This window comes from Rousettus aegyptiacus, unplaced genomic scaffold (genome assembly GCF_014176215.1).
Source record: "Rousettus aegyptiacus isolate mRouAeg1 unplaced genomic scaffold, mRouAeg1.p scaffold_m13_p_12, whole genome shotgun sequence".
Lineage (NCBI taxonomy): Eukaryota > Metazoa > Chordata > Mammalia > Chiroptera > Pteropodidae > Rousettus > Rousettus aegyptiacus.
This window is the reverse complement of record NW_023416287.1, coordinates 67477953-67499399: the sequence shown is the minus strand read 5'-3', so window position 1 is coordinate 67499399 and position 21447 is coordinate 67477953. Positions and strand designations below refer to the sequence as shown.

The 21447-nt window shown below is 34.8% G+C and overlaps 1 protein-coding gene and 1 pseudogene across 6 annotated transcripts in view; both read right to left on the bottom strand.

The window, feature by feature from the left end:
* The window catches only part of KIAA1328 (KIAA1328 ortholog), a 218664-nt gene that overhangs the window by 130144 nt on the left and 67073 nt on the right, over window positions 1-21447 (bottom strand). The gene's annotated exons all lie outside the window — the stretch shown is intronic.
* LOC118610261 lies at window positions 11477-11595 on the bottom strand (annotated as a pseudogene).

Sequence of the window (21447 nt, the reverse complement as noted above, 5' to 3'; positions counted from 1 at the left end):
TGAGGTTTAAGAAGCTGTCTCTGTAACATAAAAGTGCAAAATGAAGCAGCAAGTGCTGATGTAGAAACTGCAGCAAGTTATCCAGAAGATCTAACTAAGATAATGAATAGAAAGTGGCTACACTAAACAACAGATTTTTCAATGTAGACAAAAAACTGGAAGATGTCACTTAGGATTTTCATAGCTAGAAGTAAATGCCCAGCTTCGAAATTTCAAAGGACAGGCTGACTCTTTTGTTAGGGCTAATGCAGCTGGTGACTCTAATTTGAAGCCAATGCTGACTTACCATTCTGAAAACACTAGGGCCCTTAAAGAGAGACCTACTGCTCAGTAAAAAAAATATTCCTTTCAAAATATTATTGCTCATTGACAATGCACCTGGTCACACAAGAGTTCTAATGGAGATGTACAAGGAGATAAATATTGTTTTCATAGCTAACACAACATCTGTTCGGAAGCCTATGTGTCAAGGAGTTATTTTGACTTTCAAATCTTATTATTTAAAACAAAAAAACACATTTCATAAGGCTATAGCTACAATAGATAGTGATTCCTCCAATGGATCTAGGTAAATTAAAAATCTTCTGGAAAAGATTTAACATCCTAGGTACCATTAAAAACATTTGTGTTTCATGGGAAGAGGTCAAACTATCAACATCAGCAGGAGTTTAGAAGAAGTTGATTCCAACTTCACAAATGATTCTCATTGATGATATTGAGGGGTTCAAGATTTCAGTGGAGAAAGTAACTGCAGATGTAGTGGAAATAGAGAATTAGAAGTGGAGCCTGAGCTGTGACTGAATTGTGAAATCTCATAAAATTTTCATGGATGAGGAGTTGCTTCTTATGGATGAGAAAAGAAAGTGATTTCATGAGACGGAATCTATTCTTGGTAAAGCTGCTATGAAGGTGGTTGAAATGACAACAAAGGATTAGGAATATTACATAAACTTCGTTGACGAAGTAGCATCAGGGTTTGAAAGGATTGGCGCCTATTTTGAAAGAAGTTCTTCAGTGAGTAAAATTCTAAAAAACAGCATCATATACCACAAAAAAATAGTTTGTGAAAGGAAGAGTTAATTAGCAGGTCAAACTTCAATACTGTCTTATTTTAAGAAACTGCAACGTCCACCCCAACCTTCAGCTACCACCCTGAGTCAGTAGCCATCAACATTGAAGGATGACCCTCCACCAGCAAAAAGATTATGACTCACTGAAGACTAAGATGGTAGCATGTTTTAGCAATAATTTTATTATTATTATTATTTTTATTCCTACAGCACCTGGTCTTCCTATGTGGTCTCCTATCCAAGTACTAACCAGATCCGGCCCTGCTTAGCTTCTGAGATCAGACATCAGGCTTGTTCAAGGTGGCATGGCCGGAGTCCATGGACTGTGGCTCCACTGGGGTGTGAACCCAGGACCTTCTGCATGTAAAGCAGATGTGCTGACTGCTATACTATGGAACTATGTCCAATAAAGTATTTTTTAATTAAGGGATATATAGTACTTTTCTTAGACATATGCTTTTGTGTACTCAAGAGACTATCGTACAATGTCAACATAACTTTTTACATGCACTGGGAAACCGAAAAATTCATGTGACTTGCTTTATTGTGATACTTGCTTTATTGCAGTGGTCTGGACCCAAATCTGCACTATCTCTGAGGTACACCAGTATAGGTAAATTAATTTAAACATGTTATGTGGCAAAATATAAAAATATGCAGTCCTATCTTTACCAATTTCTTATAACTGTCTTGATTACCAAATTTTGGAATGTCTCTCTTTTCCTGGAAGATCCAAAATATGTGTCCACAGAAAACAGCATTTTTCCTTTCTCCCCAGCACAGTAAGAGTTTAACCCTTTATCTAAAGAGAGAAATTTCTATTAGGAAATGTTGATAAAATGGCTTCTTCACTGATTTGAGGGAGGAAATATAGTGAGAAGACATATTTAACACAATCCTGGCCAACTGACAGAAAGGAATGCAACAAATATAAAAAAATCAAACCTATGGGAAAGTGTACACCAAACCATGGATGTAACTTTAACACACTGGTGTTAACTATCCAGTGGTCTGCCCAACCACTATTTAAGAACTGAGAAAAACAGCAGTCATCACAACCTCATCAAAGAAAAAAATTTCCATAAGAAAACAATATAAAATAATATTAATAAGCTAGATCACATCAGAACCTAAACATCAAATCAGTTAGCTAAAATGGCTGCTGGAAATGGTCATTTTGTAAAGCTTAAAGCCTTAACTCCAAAATGCATTACAGTAGTACCCCTTTATCCATGATTTTGCTTTCTGTGGTTTCCGTTACCCATCATTAAAAATATTAAAAGAAAAATTCCGGAAATAAACAATTCATAAGTTTTAAATTGTGCATCTCTCTGAGTAACACGTTGAAATCTCATGCCATCCCACTCGGGATCTGAATCAGCCCGTTGTCCAGCATATGCTTTCTGTATATGCTACCGACCTATTCATCACTTAGTAGACTGCTCAGTTATCACACCCACCATTGCAGTATCTCGGCACTTGTGTTATTACTTAATAATAACTACTTAATAATAGCTCCAAAGAGCAAGATTAGTGATGCTGGCAATTTGGATATGCCAAAGAGAAGCCGTAAAGTGTTTCCTTTAAGTAAAAAAAATGAGTATAATACAACAAGCTATTTTAAGAGAGAGAACACATTCATATAACTTTTATTATAGTATATTGTTATAATTGTTCAATTTTATTATTATTGTTCTTAATCTCTTACTGTGCCTAAATTATAAGTTAAACTTATTATAGGTATGTATGTATAGGAAAAAAAACATAGTATGTCTAAGGCTCAGTACTATTTGTGGTTTCAGGCATCCACTGGGGGTCTTGGAACATATCCCCATGAAGAAGGGGGGTCAACTGTATACAGAAAAATAAAACTAAAGATCAAAGCAGAATGACTAGTAAAAGAACAAAAACTCTGTGTGAGAGAAAAATCAGAGGTGGAAGAAGGACCAAAAGACAGGACATACTACAAGGCTGCCAAAAGTAGAAAGTGATTAACTTACGCTGGAAGAATTCGTCTGGAGTAGCAGGGATCACCCACCCCCATCACCCTGCCCCACCCTTGCCTCTGATATCTGGGAAGCTTGGATTTGGTAGTTAGTAATCATGATTCAGTACAGAGTCAAATGAAGGGCTGTCTTCCAGTTTTAAGAAAAATAAGTTCTGGGAATCTAATGTATAGCCTGGTGACTACAGTTAACAATTCTGTATTGTATACTTAAAAATTGTTAAGTTTATAAATATTAAATGTTCTTAACACACACACACACACACACACAGAGTTAAATATGTGAGGAAATGGATGTGTTAACTAACCTTACTGTGGTAACAGTTTCAGTGTATACATGTATCAACTCATATTGTACACCTTACACTTATACAATGTTGTATGTCAAAGATATCTCAAAAAAGCTGGAGAAAAAATCAAGAGACTTAGAGAAAGAGATCTGAAAAGATAAGGATAACATGTTCTAGGAAAGACATTTAAACACAGAATATAGTGGAGATTTTTTAAAAATTGAGGTAAGTGATCACTTTGACCACACTGACGGGAAGTCAGAAAAAGCCCCAGAGAATATGTGACCATAGAAATGAATTTTGGAAAAGGACTATATAGATGCACTGGATAGATAGGGTAGGGAGTTCCCTCAGCTGAGAGATCATCAGGAGCAAAGGCATGGAAAAATGAAACAGATATGCACATTAGGAGAATTGTGAATAACACAGAACAGATGGTTAACTGGTCATCATGAGTAGGGAGAATGAGTGAAGAGGCTGCAGAGATAAATAGGGCCCAGATCTTGAATGTTGTACCAAGTTGTTTTATTTCTATAAAATTTCATTGATGTCTTACAGCCAATTTTCATTTTATAGACACCTTTGGTAGGAATGTGAAGGATGGATTAAAGGGCTTAAGCATAGTATCACAGCAACCAGTTAGAAAATTGCTACAACACTCTAAGCAAGAGATAAGAGAGGCTTGAATTGAAGTAACAGTGGTAGGAATTAGCGAGAGAAGTGGTTGAAAAGGGAAATTTAAGACACTGTCAGCTTATAAATTAGGTGAGATGTATGACCGGATGCAGTTCCATTTACCGAGAAAGAGAATGTGGAATAAGTAAGAGGTTTGGGGGAAGGAAGTGCAGGTTTTACACACACTAAGTTGGAAATACTTGGGGAGCATTTAGTCAAGATGGCCAATAGGGGGGACACTTGGATCCTTGGGCCTAGAATTCAGAAAAGAGGTCTCAGTTGTAAGAGATTCGGGAGTTAATCACTTTATATGTGGTGGTTGAAGACATGAGAGTGTGTAACACTATCCAGGGAGTGTGTAGTTTCATTCATTCATTTGCTCAGTCTTTCATTCATTCAAGCAATGAGCTCCATAAGGGCAGGAATATTTATTTGTTTCCTGCTGAATTCCTTAGCCTATGTAATAGGTGCTCAATAAACATTAAGTAAATACATTTACTGAGTACAATAACATCTGTGCTAGATGCAAGACCTACAATGATGAACAAAACCAACAGTGACCTTACCATCCAGCAATGAAGGCAAGTAATCAAACACATACTTACGATAATGTACAATCAAAGGAGTGGCAAGAAGATTATATAGTGCTATGCTAACACTTCCAAAGGGCACCTAAATGACTGAGGAACCAGGGAAAACTTCTTCGAGAAGAAACATTTAAACTGAGAGAGAAGAGGACCAATGTAACAACAATATGTGAAGGGCAGGCCAAGAAAAAAGGAATCAATAGAAAGATGTAGTCAACTGTGTCCAATGCTGCAGAGGCCACACCAGTTAAAGATTGAGTTGAGGAGGCTATTGGTGACCTTTGCCGAAACACAAGTGTGACATTACTTACGTGTTCACCATTTCCCCCACTGTTCTGGTAGTTGAAAGTTATGCTATTTTCACATCAAAGAGAGACGCTCCTGGGCAGAAAGAGATGTTTTATTCAGGATCAGCCTGAGATAAAAACAGCTGACCATGAGGCGCAACTCTAATCCATTAGTCACAGACTCCAGAAGTAAAGAACTCCAGGATTTTCATATGGCAGGTACTCCCTTCCCTCTGAACACCTACATGCTATATAATAAAGACAGTGTACACTTTGTATTCTGCTTAGAATGTTTTACCTGCCCCCAATGTTACAAATTCCTACTCATCATTTCGAACTCAGCTTTTATGTCATCTCTTCCTTCATGCTTTCACTGACCTCCCAGGTAGAGTTAAACACCTTTAGTATAAAAAATGGCATATAGCTAAAATTATTTTATACATTACTATAACCTGAAGTGGCCTGTGCAATCCCACAAATCACAGTATATTGATCTTGGTATCTCTGTAGCACACAGCATGCTCTTCAAAATGTTAGAGGAATGAATAAAGAAATAAAAATAAAGGAGTGCCTCCTGAATTTCATGTTAGCTTTCAGTTTGGAATTGAAAACAAGTAGATAGACCATGTGGTCTTTAAACTAGCCAAGAGGATAGCTAAAAATACTGATTCATTAAAAAATTTAAATTGTTCCAATCTCACAAGATTTTCCCATCTGAAGCAAATTGCTTTCCAATCATGCCAAATTTCTCACCTCACAATCATTTCCTTTTCTCCCCTTTCAAAAAACTGTACACATTTTTCTGACATAAACACAGGTCCAAATTACATATCTTTTTTGGTACTCAATGACTATATATGCAACTGAAAATGAGTTGTTGGTAAAATAAAAACTGATACCAAGATGAATTGATTAGCAGTGACAAACAAGAATTTCATATGAATGATTACGCCCTTTTTATTCAGTTCTGGTCTGTGCTGGACTACAACCAACTGATACAAGTCTGAAAATTTCCCATTAATTTTTAAAAGAGAAATTTACGGCAAATTCAGTGCAAGGCCACAGTATTTTTCAATATCTTGATGGTAGTAATCTTTGATGAGAGAAAGAAATCTCTAAAATAAACAGGGAAAACTTAAATGTTCTAGATACTTACACAGGGAAAGAAGAGTCGAATGCCTCACCCAGCTCTTTCTGGACTCTAGTTTGTCTGAATAACAGCAACAAAAACATGAGCCATAGAAAGATATCTGGTTAGAGTAATTAAATTAACTTTTTTAGAGTTTTCTAAGCATTATAGTCTCTACCTTGTTTCTTGCAGAGCCACAAGATAAGATGTGACAGAAACAAATTTGGAACTAAGATTATTTAGATCTTTTGCTCAGATCATTAGACCCTTGTTTATTTCTCCAACTTTAAAGGTAAAGACACTTAAAAGTTCATATGCAGATATCCTAAAAAGCAGGCTATTGATGTGCCCCATTGATGAGAATTTCGATTTCTTTATAGTTTCCTTTTCACATAATAGTCTATGGATATACATATTCAAGCATTCATGATAGACATTAAAGACAAAGTTGCAAAACCACTTCTATTGAAAACTGCATTTTTTCCTTGTCTCTAACCTGCTTAAAAATTTAGCTTTTGTTTAACGGTTCCATATTTCAGTTAGATCTGAAAGAGATGTATTTTTCCATTTGAAAGGGTACTTTAAATCAATTTAGCCTTTTTTTTTGAGTTATAGCAACTAGCCTAGAACTGTAGGAAAAGAAGGCTGTTATCACACCCCTACCCCAACCAGAAGTTACTTTATAAGGTGAACTGCAATAACAATTGAGAATTTCCAATTTCAAAATGGGTAAATTCCTGATAATACAGACCACTGAAAATAGTCCACACACTAAACTCTCTAGACTCTGAAAGGTCACTAAGTGAAGTTGTGAGTATAGTGCTTTGTGAAGCAGAGCTAAACATGTCAACCTGGGGCCTACTAGCTCCAGCCATGAGGAACAGCCTAAAAGCTTTCTAGCAAGAAGTCATCTCATCTTGCTCCCTATCTTCAAGCAGAACTTCATTCTTGTCATAAATTAAAACTCTCCATGAACTATCAACATCAATATATATGATACTTCCCCCTCATCATACTCCTGTATTTGTCTACTTGAACTATTTATGCTGCTATGTAAGACCATTCATTTCTGAGCAGAAATGTAAACTGAATTTAAGAGGTCCCTGAATCTTCTCTTTGACTAACTAAGTAATCCAGTGGCATTACACCTTCCTCATATAGTTCATCTTTCGGCTCTTAATTTTTGTTCTTGTCATCTCTCCCTTCTTCAGATTCCTCATTAGTGGTCTCTTATTAGAGTCAGATACCACTATCATCTATGGCACAATGAAATGCTTATCATCAGGAATAGTTAAGTATGTGAATTATAGTATCTGGGGTAACTCAGTATAATCTCTACTTGCTGTGGCACACTTCTAAGTGCTTTGAAGACATTTAATTTCCATCAAAAGAAAAAAAATACAAGGTACTATTATTAGTCTCATTTTACAAGTAAATCTGCACCACAGAATGGTTGACAACTTACTCAGGGTTACTTTGCCAGTGAGCTGAGATTTGGAGTAAAGTCCTAGAACCACTAGATATCAGTGTTTCTTAAAAGTAATATACACAGGAACCACCTGTGAATCTTGCTAGATAGTAGATACTCATTCAGTAGATCTGAGGTAGGGCCTAGGATTATACATTTCTAACAGGCTTCTGAGTGATGCTGACTGCTGGCCTGGGACCACAATCATCTATGAGTGTGTATAGCATCTCTAAGTACTCTACCTTCTCCATATCATGGGAGGAAGCCCATTCTCCTTCTTTATGTTGAAGTATTATATGTTATCGGACTCCTTTGCTTCCTTACTTTACTCCACCCTTAGGATATGATGTTTTTTCTCTCTTTCGGTCTCTTGGGAAAAAAAGTATATAGAAAATAAGACATGCAAAATAACTCATTTTCTTCTTTAGAAGGACACAGCATTCTATATTTTCAGAGCAGCATAACGTTTCTATTGTGGCTGACTACTGAAGAAATACAATTCATAAATATTCCCCTAGGGCCTAAGAATTTATATTGGGGTGAAGAGTCCATGGAAAAAACAACCCCATTTTTTTCTCTTGTACTTTCAAATAGATATCCATCTTCTGCCCAAGCACACTTTTAAGCCTAAGTTTACAGTATAATTTCTGAATTCAGTTTATCATTGCCAGACTATTAGCTATGGCCTTAGGGAAGAGCATTCTCACCAGAGTTGCATACACTTTTTAATGCAGTATGCAAATTTGAGCCAATAGAATTCTCGGTAAAAATCGAACAATTTCCATAAAACAGTATTCATAACTAGAGTGAAAATGGAGAGTTCTTATAGAATGGAATCACATCTAACGTTTTAAGGTTAAATTAGAAAAAGTAGTAGGAATATCTCATTTCTTGCCTCTTTGAAAATGACTGAGGCTTTTGCTCACAAATGTAAATTATTACTCAGAGAAAAATTAAGTAACTCCTATGTGCAGGTTTATTATCTAAATTCAGCAAATGCTGCAAAGACTGAAGGTAATAAAGCATTTTATGAACAACTTCACTTCACTGGTTCCTAATATAATTGAGCTTATGTGGACTGTTTAGCAGAATGACATTTTAAAAACTGGTAAAGAACCAGATTATTTGCTTGACCCTCCACTCAAATATTATAGAGAAATACTCAAGGAGAAAAGTTTTACAGTATCAATAAAATCAAGGAGTTAGGTTTTTACCTTACTATTTTAACAGTGACTCCTAAATAAATTAATCCAAGAGGCCACATTTAAAAGAAAATCCCTGAGACCTAGGTTTTTATGTATATATGCTTAACAAAAGAGAATTGGATCTACTGTAAAAATCAAAAGTAATGAATAGAATGGTAAAAGCCTATGATTTCTATTTAATTTTCTGACTGCTTTAGTAATTCCACTAGCAAGCAGAAAATTTCTAAACTTAGTTTGTTTATTGGTGATTTTTCTTGAAAAACCAGCCTTAGCTGGTTTTCTGACATCACTCCAGTGAGAAAAAAAGGAGGCTCTTCCTCATTACTTTTAGGTGGAGAAAGAAGTTCAGGGTCCCCACTTAGTCTCTTTTGACATCCGGGGGGTGTCAAAGTAGCCTGTTCTCGCGAGCCAAAAAAAAAAAAAAAAAAAAAAAAAAAAGGAAAGGGACCCCGTCCAGCAAAACCAAAAACTTTTGGACAAGAACTGCCTTACCCTAGACAACCGGCACAGAAAATACTGCAACCTCACCCATTTTGCCATCAGCACATGCTACGTGAGGAGCCTAGACTTCTAAGTATCACTCTAGCCCCTACCTCCACTCTGCCAAGGTAGTATCAGAAGCCACTGAGGAGAAGCCAGTGCTTTAATCCATATCTATAGTAATAACTCCCTCCTCTACCTCTTTCAACCTCATGATTACCAGTAGAGGTCTCATAGCGAACCTTATAGGGGTGGTGTCAAAGGAAGCTGAGTGGAAAACCAAGAATTTCATACATATCAGCAGCAACAACAAAGGCCATCTGGGAGGCCCCTGCCCTTCTCTGCCAGGATGGTATCAGCAGAGGTCTAGTAAGCTCAACTTCCACGCCCCACCACCCAGTAATAAAAAAGTCCCTACCTCCCCCTGGATGTCAAAGGAGACTAAGTGGGGACCCTGAACTTCTTTCTCCACCTAAAAGTAATGAGGAAGAGCCTCCTTTTTGTCTCACTGGTGTGATGTCAGAAAAGGTCTGCTAAAAGAGATGATTTAAATAAAGACTATAACATAATATCTAAAATGGATAGAATACAATTAAAAATCACTTGCCATATCAAAAGCCAGGGTATGAGACTTGAATGAGAAAAGACAATCAACGGATGCCACTACTGAAATGACACGGATGTTGAAATTATCTGACAAGGATTTTAAAGCAGCAATCATGGAATACTTCGATGAGCAATTACAAACAGGCTTGAAACAAATGAAAAAAGTCTCAGCAAGTAAATACAAAATATAAAGAACTGAAAGAAAATTTTAGAACTGAAAATACAATAACCAGAATAGCTCAGTAGATAAGCTCAACAAATGAATGGAGAGGACATAGAAACAAATTAGTGAAGTTGAAACTAGAACAATACATACTGTCCAGTCTAACAGGGAGAAAATAGACTGAAAAAAGAAAATGAACAGAGAATCAGGGACCTGTGGGACTGTAACAAAAGATCCAGTATTCGTGTCACTGGAGTCCTATAAAGAGAGCAGAAAGAGGGTGGAGTTGAAAAAGTATATTAAGAACTAATATCTGAAATTTCTCCAAATGTGGCAAGAACCATAAACCTACAAAGAAGCTGTGCAAGCCCCAGACAGCATAAACTCAATGAAATCTATGCCAAGTCACATTATAATCAAAATGAACACTAAAGTCAAAGAAAAATCTTGAAAGCAAGAGAGAAGCAGCTTTTATTTAAATGGGGAAAAAATTAAATGATAGTGAATTTTCATTACAAAACTTGGGGGCCAGAAGGAAGTGGCACATTTTCAAGTGCTAACAGAAAAGAACGGTCAATCCTAGAATTCAATATCCAGCAAAAGTATCCTTCAAAAATGATGGGGAAATCAAGAAATTCTCAGATAAAGGACCATTAAGAGAATTTAGATATATTTTAAAAGAATGGCTAAAGATTCTCTAAGTATGAAGGAAATGATGAAAGAAGGAATTCTGGAACATCGGGAAGGAAGAAAGAAGAGTATAAATATAGAGACTTTTTCCCCTTCTTGAATTTTCTAAATTATATTTGACAGGTGAAACATAAATTATAACACTGTCCAATGTGGACAAAGAAAAAACTTATAATGGAATAACTAGAGAGTATTAGCTTGAGCAACTGCTTCTGGAAGCAGAAAAATTTACTCATTTTTAAGCACATCTCATTTAACAGAAAAGGCAGATGGCCAACACGACCTTGTTTAATATACCACAAACTTACTTATAACTCCCATCTCAAAACATCATTCCCTCGGGTCTTGGCACTCAATAAATGTTGAATAAATGAGTGAATGAATAAATACTTTCTAAGACAAACATCTCTGTCTGTGTTCCTGACTTCCTCCTCTTCTATATCTTTCAGATATTGTCCTATAAATTATTTTCTCTCTCATGATCTCAATAGCTTTTGGCTCCCTCACATAAGCCTTTGATTAAGCACATCTTAAGAAAAGCTCTCATCAAATATTTTCTTCTTAAGCTGCCAACATCTCTCTCCTCTTCACCATTCAAAACTCTAAAAGATTAATCTATGCTCATTTTCTCTACTTCCTTGTTTCCAATTTAAGTTTTTGCTCAATACAGTATGTTTTTCTGTCCTGTCACTTTACTTATACTGTATTCTTGACAAATATCCTCTATATTTTTTTTTTTTTTTTAGGCGAGGCAACCCTTGGTTGACCTCACGGATTGCAAGGACCTTGTCAGCTTACAATCTCTTATTTTTTATTTTTTACGCCTACAGCACCTGGTCTTCCTAGGTGGTATCCCATCCAAGTACTAACTAGGCCCGACCCTGCTTAGCTTCCGAGATCAGACAGGATCAGGCTTGTTCAGAGTGGCGTGGCCATAGACTCCTCTAATCTATTAAATACAACGACCTGATTTTGGTTTTTATCCTTCTTGTTGGTCACTTTCTCCCTCTTCAAACAATCACCTCTTCTGAGTTATTGGTGGTTATTCTGCTTTCCTTACAGATTGCTCCTTTTTAAATCTCTTTCACTGACTTTCCCTTCTACCCACCATTAAATGCAGATATTTCCTAAGATAATTTTCTAGGACCTGTTCTGTTTTCACTACTTCCTCCTATAACCTTATATTCTAGCACAGTTTCAAACTCAATATATATGCTGGTGATCCCCAAATTTCTATTTCTTAACTATTCAAGAAAAGAAGTGTGATATGAGGTTCTATAGCAGTCCCATATTGCAAACATGATTATTATCCAGTGGAGGTATATGAATATATTTGGCACTATACAGTTTATAAAACAAAGGCAAGACCGTTGGTAAACCTCCAATTTCCCAAAATGTTTTCAGTGTTTTCAAATCATAATGTCAGGGTTTAACATTTAAATAACAAAAGTTAATACTCCAAAAAAGTTTTAATATCCTATTACTGTTAGAGCATCATCAAAACGTTGTTTAATGATGTCACTTTATTATAAAGAAAGTGCTAACACATACCAGTTTCATTTGAAGGAAACGTAAAATTTACTTTACGAGAGAATAATATTACACGATTAGTTCCCGACTTGATTACCCTTTGAAGTGAATCCAAAATGACAAGTAAATTAAGTTAAGGTTACCTATATACAATAAAAAAGAAATCACATGGAATAAAATTAAGGACTATGTTATCCATCAAAATAAAATTTCTTCTTTTCTCCAACTGGCATCAATAAGATTACAGTAATATTCAATTTTCTAACACTCAAATGAATTGTTTTCTAGTTCCATCTATACCACTTGTGCAATAACTGTTTAAAAATGACTTAAAAGCAATGAAAAAATGCTAAATAACACCTCACACTGGTAAAATCACTGATACGACCTATTTATATTAACGGAATAAAGATTACAAGCACTACATTATTTTACTGGATTTGACATTTTCAATGATCAAGCAGGTTATGTATATCTTTCTCCCAGTTCAGGTAATGACTCTGAAATATACAAACCATGCAGAAATGATAGACTGCGTTTTAAGATATGCAGATCACCATACAGGCATCAACAGGTATTAATGCTGAGCAAGTCAAGGAAATACCTAAGGAAGGCTTAATAATGAAAGTAGTTTTGTACTTAAATACTACAAAAGAAATTTTAGTTCTTTTACTCAAGGCAAATCTATTTTTTATAATAAATAGGTATTTAAAATTGGATCATGGTGACCTTCATGCAAATGTTAAGTACTAAGTATTTGACACTCCCTTTGAATATGCAAGTATCAAACAAACAAGGCAGGCACTCTGCACATCTTTTCCCTGGCATTTTGTTAACTCCTTCAGTTCAATAAAAGGGTTTTATGTAAAGATGCCAACAGGCGATGATGCCTGTACCCAGAGAGCAGTCTGTGTACACATCCTGATAGAGTTCAGAAAAATAAATATGCTTTGCCATCATTTCTAAGGATGCCTCATGGAATAGAATTTGGGAATATTCTGTCTCTAGGAAATAGTAGAAGATTTTTAAATTCATGTATTTGTCAATCCAATTGCCAGTGAAATCTCCCTTTTAATAAGTCGTAGGAGTAATGATAATGTAGCTGAAAACATTCACTCCCCAGAATGTAGACATAATCTCTCAGCTACATGCTTCAATTTCTATCATACACAAGAGATCGATTAAAAATGAAATGCAAGCTCCACTGGGTGGCACAAGACTAAGTTTTGTGTCACTAAGTAACAGGAAAGGTTACTTACTCCTTCTACTAAAAATTATTCTGCCTTTTGTTTTCTCATTTAAAAAATATATTTAGATTACGAAATTAAAACAAATAAAAGTAACACTGTATAATTTAACTGTCATTTTCTACCAAATTGCTTATAACTATAACCATAAAATGATAATAATCTACCATATGTGCAGCTGCAAAACGAAGAAAAGCACTGGTCAGTGCTTCTGCGAAATGTGAACCTACTACTCCCCCTGGTGCCTGTGCAACTGAATTGCAATAAAATAAAAAGTCATTTCTCCAAGTGTGAACTTTCATATACCATACTGTCATTTCTTCCTTAATGCTTGTTTTGAAAGCGCAAATTTGTTTCAGTGCATTTGATGTATTCATAAATAATTTGAGAAAAATGTGAACATAACCCATGAGAAACACTAGGTGCAGGCAGAAAATGGCACTCAGCTGACACAAGCCCAGTAGGACCGCACAAAACACACATCCACACGCCTCATACTTCAAACATCTACCAGCTATGGGTTCACCTGCATTATGAGCCACACCCACCAGGATCAATTGTTAAACCTTTCCATCCAATCACAGTAACCCTTCTTCTACTACCTTATAATAGCTCATAAACTGTAACCCTTTCAAAGTCCACTTCTATAAGGTATTTTTAAGGTAAGGCATCATATTGATTTTACTATTTGTACATTTCTTAATTATTTGTGTAAAACTGTGATATTGTTTTTATTGGTTCCTTAAAAAATGTTTCACTCATGAAGTTTTTGAGTGTTGGCCCCTAAGCCCATTTTCCCCATAAACACTGTGGATTTTGGGGGGTATGATTTTTTACAGTGTGGTGATTTTTAGGAACACATATATCTCCTTATAACAAAACCAGCTATAATAAACAGTAAAATTTAAATGCCTCTATTACCTTTGTGTATAGGACAAACTATCTAAATTTTGTAACTAAAAAATGTGTTTTATGTATTTATTTCCATGAAAGTGTTACTGTTTTTTTTTTCTGTCTCCTTTTAGAAAGGTTCTCTCCTCAGTTATAGACTACTATAAAAATTCAGGAAGAAAAATATATATCTATATCCACTTTTCCCATTCAAGCTATTAATCATACCAAATGGTGTGGGCTACTGCTCTAATTTGACAACCAAATACTTTCCAGAAGTCTGAGGTGAGAAAAGGTCCAGCTGACTCAAAGAACAGTCATGATAATTATTTTGGGTTCATACGTCATTCAAAATTTGAACTGGCCAAAAAGTTGCATAAAAGAAAAATAAGCAAACCATGAAGGAGAGAGACTGGGTTCAAGGAACGCGAAAAGCCCCAAAAGCTGTTTTCACCAGTGATAAATGCAGTTTCTTATAAGCCTTCCTTTTTTTTTTTTTTCCTGAAAAATACCAGCATTACATTCAGATAAAAGGGAAATCAGGATATAACCTTTAGGAATTCAAAATCCTTCACTTAGTTAATTCTTTGCTTATACCTAATGCTTCACAATCGTATACCTTGCTTATCAGAGTACACTTCAATATTAGTAGTTTGTCTACACTGGGTTTAACCTTTTCACATTATCAACCTGCTGCAAATAGAGAAAAACTTATTATCAGGCAGGAAGTTCTAGGAGTGTGGTCCACAGACAGCAGCACTGGTATCACTTGGGAGCTCAAGCTCGTAAGAGATGCAAATCCCAGGATCCTCTCCAGATATGGGTCCAGGTATGCATTTTATCAAGCTGCCCCAGTGACTAATGTACTGAGGATTACTGGTTTAAACTAATATGACAAAGTTCCAGGTTCCATTTCTGTCTATCTTGCACTTCTATAGCATTAAGATAAGAAGCTTCCAGGCCACCAAAGTCATAGCTCTTTTACAGTGAATTAACTGAAATACTAATTTTAAAAAATTGCTGCTATTTGTTAGTCTTTCTAACCTTGTTAGAATACAATCTGTCTGGATCACAAAAGATGGATAGAATGGATCACAAACAGACTGGGAAAAATTGATTAAATATGAATAAATATTAACTTCTAAGAAGGCAGTTTCTTAAGTACACATAAAATATAAAACATGTTTTTTCATATGCAAAACAAGATGTTTGTACAAAACCCCAGGTAACTTATGCTTATGTCACATGTCTAAGATATATTTCATTAATTAGGTAAACATTTAAAAAAACTACAGAGAGTTAATGTTTTCTTCCCCAATTGGATTATCACCACACAGGGATAGGACATTTACTATAGAGTTCTACTGAAGCTATTATACATCTCCTTAATACATGCATATTGTTGTATAAGTTTTAAGTGCCAAGCACCCAGGAATTCTCTGGTAAAAGACCTCTGTTCTTTTAAGCTATAACCTGACCTAACTTGGCACAAACTAGCTTGGCTGCTTCATTAGGATAAGGAAGTGCAAGGTGCTGAGGGGTACACTATTCTGTGTATGTGCGTGCATGCACATTTTTTAAATTGAATTATATCTGACATATTACACTGTGCAAATTTAACATGTACAACATGTCAATTTGATATTTGTATATGGTAATATGATTGCGGTTGTAGCGAAAATTTGTACCTCTTATCACGTCAGATAATCATCATTTCTTTTTGTGGTGGGAATATTTAAGATCTAGTCTCAGCAAGTTTGATGTTTATAATACAATATTGTTGTCTATATTCACCATACTGTGCATTAGATCTCTAAGACTTATTTACCTACTAGTTATAAGTTTTCCACCCTCCCTGACCTGTTTCTTACAAGTCCACTGTATATACACTGCAGAATCTTTAGAAAGAAGGAGCCCCCATAAACATATATAACATATAAAAATAACAACAAAATTGAAACGAAAACAAAAATCAAACCAAACCAAACCTAAAATCCCCACCAAACAACTATATAATTCCAGATAACAAGGTATTACCTGGCCATATGCTATCTTGGATGGCAAAAATGGCATTATTTAGGTATCTTTTCATGAGAAGGGAAAATGCCTTTTACCTTAAGGTATTAACTAAAAGGTTTATACCAAAAGGTCTCCACATGTGCTGTTTTTATTAAGTCACTGCAGGTCTGGGTCAATGGAAAAGGAGAAAAGGAGCAGGAGAGTAGAATAAAGGAAAATGTAGCAAGGAAAAAAATATGTATGCTCAGACAAACAGATTAATCCATAAAAGGTAAAAATAAACAAAAATTAAAAAAATAAAACAAAAAATAAATTTCTTCTTAATCCACTGGAAGGGCTACAATTCTTTTGCTTTCCTCAGAAAGATAAGGACACAAAATCTTGAAATGTTGGAATTCTGGACACAACTATTAAAGATCAGAATCAGCGAGATAGGAAAAACAAAATAAATAACTGTGCTAGGTAGTAAAAGCACAAAAATACAAATGAAGACAGAAAAGAGAGATCTGTTTGGATCTACACATCTCATTTTGGGTGGATAATCCCCACCGAAACTTAGGTAAAGTTTTTCTGTAAAGTGCCAGATGTTATTTTAGGTTTTGTGGGCCATATAGCCTCCGCAATGAAACAACTCTGCCATTGTAGCACAAAAGTAGCTATAGATAATACATAACCAAATAAAGATGACTCTGTTCCAGTAAAACTTTATTACAAAGTAGGCATTATCCTGAATTTGGCTTATAGGCTGTAGTTTGCAATCTGCTAAAACCTACCTGAGAACTAGAAAGCCTATGGCTGTAAATATCCTGGGATTTTATGAGAAATAGATTGAAGAAATGATGAGTGAGAATCACTTGACTTCATCAAGAAAGTGGTCTCTAAGATCACTGTGGTTGGTTTTTACAGTGATTAACCCTTTGAAAACTTAGACTCATATTTAAATAAAAACATTTATTACAGACCTTATCATATTGCAATGACATATACTTTTACTTTCCCCAAATTTTGTCCTGGTTACTTTCACTGATTTATTAAATAATTTTCCACAGGAAGTGCAGCCAGAGCAATTAGACAAGAAAAAGAAATAAAAGCATCCAAAGTGGAAAGAAGCAAAATTGTTTCTATTTGCATATGACATGATATTATACATAAAAAAAGCCTAAAGACTCCATCAAAAAACTTAGAACTAATAAGTAAATTCAGTAAAGCTGCAGCATACAAAAGCAATACACAAAAGTCAGTTGTATTTCTACTATTAACAACAAACTTTTGAAAGAAGAAGAAAATGATCCCATTTACAATGGCATCAAAAATAATAAAATACTGAGGAATAAATTTAACCAAGGAGGTGAAAGATCTGTACTTTATTAATAATAAATTAATTAAAAAAACCTGAAGAAGACACAAATAAATGAAATTTATTCTGCTTTCATGGACTGGAAGAATATTTTTAAAATGCCCATATTACCCAAAGCAATCTACAGATTCAGTGCAACCCCTATTTAAACTCCAAAAGCATTTTTCACAGAAATAGAAAAAAAGTCCTAAAATTTTTATGTAACCACGAAAGACCCCAACTAACCAAAGTGATCTTGAGAAAGAACAACAAAGCTGGAAGCATCATCCCACCTGATTTAAACTATATTACAAAGCTACAGTTATCAAACGGTATGGTACTGGCCTAAAACAAACACATAGATCAATGGAACAGAATAGAGAACCTAGAAGAAAACCCACATATGTATGGTTAATTAATTTATGATGAAGGAGCCAAGAATATAAGGGGAAAGGGATAATCTCTTCAATAAATTGTGCTGGAAAACTAGACAGCCAAATGAAAAAAATAAAACCAGACCACTATACACAAAAATCTTACACCATACACAAAAATCAACTCAAAAATGAATTAAATTTGAATGTAAGACCTGAAATCATAAAACTCCTAAAAGAAAACATAGATGGTAAACTCCTTGACATTGGTCTTGGCAATGATGCTTTGAATTTGACCACCAAAAGCAAAGACAACAAAAGCAAAAATAAACAAGTGGAGCTACATCAAACTAAAAAGCTTCTGCACAGCAAAGGAAACCATCAACAAAATCAAAAGGCAACCTATGGAATGGGAGAAAATATCTGCAAATTACATATTCAATAAGGGGTTAATATGCAAATTATATAAGGAACTCATAAAACTCAACAGCAAAAAACCAAAGAACCCAATTAAAAAATGGGCAAAGAACCTAACGGACCTTTTTCCAAAGAAGATATTCAAACAACCAACAGGTACATGAAAAAGTGCTCAACATCACTAACCATCACGGCAATGGAATGATCTTTATTTGTGGGCAGAAACATCACTACCAGTCTCATAAAGAGGTAATGATGGGACTCCAATAAAAAGCTATAATTAATCGAAATGACTAAAACATGGAAATGAGGAAAATCTTACAAAGACTGAAAAAAAGCAAGAGACACATTTAGACTTTCACTTCGTCTCCGCTCTAGAAAATAAACAAAATTGACCAAACTAAAACCCTGCTTTGTTTTTCTTTCTTGTTCCCATATCCTCAATTTTTGGCTGAGTTCCTGAAGTCTAGGAGTCTGTTCTTCTGAAGGAAAAGTCCTATAAAAAAAGTCTGAAAAACACATAGTACAGACTTAAAATATGTATATTATAGTGAATATATATCCTATATACAAGGATGAATATAGTTTCATCATTTTTATACACCAATTAAAAAGTGGAATTTGAAATCAGTTCCAGTATCATAACAAGTTTTCACCTACTAATTCTGCAAACAAAAAGCAGTCAAAACAGAGTACCTCAGTTTTGTTTGTTTCTTACCTTAAAGTAAATGCCTCAGAATATGCTATGGAGCTACTTTCCCACATTTAATGTTGAATTTCATTTATCTTTCATGGCTTTTAAGTAATTATTGTAAATGTCAGTATTGGAAATATTTAAATAAAATCTCAAACTTTTTTTCAATGTAAATTGAAGGATTATTACAAATGTTTATGGCCATTGATGTGTCTAATATGGTCTGTGTTAAAAAGACAATAAAAGCAGCATCATAAGCTTACTTTCAATATAAATTACTTTTGTTCATATTATTATAATTTTTCCTCTATGCTCCCTTGCAGATGTAAAATAAACTAATAGAATAGGTTGGATCATGAATAGAAAGTAAAAAAAAAAAAAAAAGGCTATTACGTTTAAGTGCCCATGGTTTAAATCTTTTATAACTGATTTTGTTAAATTATACATTATACTTTCTATGTAACATAATATGCAAGGTGGAATTCTATGGAGTAAAAACATTCTTATAACAGAGAATATGAAATTATAAGTAAACTGTTAAACATTAAAATAAATAAAACTAAAATTTAGAAAAATAAAATAGCTAAGCTTAGTAATCTTAAAAAAAATTATATCACAGCATATATTCCCTAAAACAAAGAACTGCAAAAACATTACAAAATAGCAAATTACTGACCACTCCCTTTCTGGTGTAAAAGGCTGGAAAATTAATTAATATTTCCCAATTTTAAAAGTCAGAGAAAAGCAAATAATCAAATATCTGATAGAGTTAAGCTACCTCAAGAGTTAGGCCAACTAGAACCAGAAGCCCTCTCAGTATTTGCAAAGAAAAAGGTCAAAAATTTGAATTGTCTTTATAAACCAAAGTCCTAGCCAAAAGACTTCCTTATCATTCGGGGTTCTTGTTCATTTTTTTCCTTCCTTCCTTCCTTCCTTCCTTCCTTCCTTCCTTCCTTCCTTCCTTCCTTCCTTCCTTCCTCCCTCCCTCCCTCCCTCCCTCCCTCCCTCCCTCCCTTCTTTCTTTTCTCTTTTTGCCTTTTCACTAGATTAATATTGGATAAAAGGAATAAAAATCCATGATGACAGTCTTAGTGACTGTCCTGATTTTGCAATATGCACGACCGATGAATAAATATATTGAATGACATAAAGACATTATTAAGTAGCAAAAACTGATAACTATGGCAAAGTATAGGACTCTAACCTTGGAAAGAAAATTTTTTTACTTTAATAAAATTATTGTGACTTACTATGGAATTATGTGGAATTATTATAGCATTTAAGCTATACCATAATATTCAGATTCATTTTGAATGGCATATTCTCTATTCATTCTATATTTAAAATAGAAGAAGAATTAAGGCAAAAATGAATGGCCAATGCCTTATATAATTTAATCAAAGCGTAGAACATTAATTATAAAGTGGAATCTGTAACTAAATGCGAACCATGATAGGAGATTCATTCTTCTAATGTCATAGAATCAAAGCATCTTGATGAACAACTAACCTCATTACACAGCACATTTTATAACATCTCTTCGCAGGTACTCAAATATCTATTAAAGAATATGCTCTTATTCATTCATTTCAGCATTGCTATTATTATTTTAAAACCCACTACCATTAGATTCAAAATCAGAAAGGCAGTTCTATATGTGAAGTATTTCTTCTTCGAACTGTTTAAATACATATATAAAAGACATACGATTAGAAAAGACGTCCAACCTGCTTAGAATGCATAAAGTCTGGAGAATGTTGCTATTATACTAACAATGAAAAAGTGCTAGATGCTCTGTAGAATAAAATTTGAGGGCCCATCAGAGTTCAGGACACAAGGCAATCAGGTGAACTGAATTCCAAAGGGTGACCGGCCTCTCTAAAGAGAGACAGGACACGGAATGCAGAAGAGGTGGTCACCATAAAAAGAAGATAAGAAGAAAACACCTAAAATTTTTAACAAATTATTAAAGGCTGAGTATGGGCTACACATTCCTGGGAGCACCAGACACAAAAAGAGTTTGTACTCACTTGCTCAATCTTTTTAACAAGCCCATACCAGGGGCTTATAAGAAATAATGGGGCTAATGCAAGAGACCTAATAGAGTCCTCGTCAGTAGTGCATGCGTATAAAACTGCTCAATTCTTGGGCCCTTCTCTCATAGAAATTAAAGCTGGAATCTTCTATAAAAAAGTCAGGAAACACTCCTGCCCTACCTACACGCAGGGACCAGGAACACTAGGAAAAACCTGTCAGTACTCTAGAATCCACACTAAGCACAAGG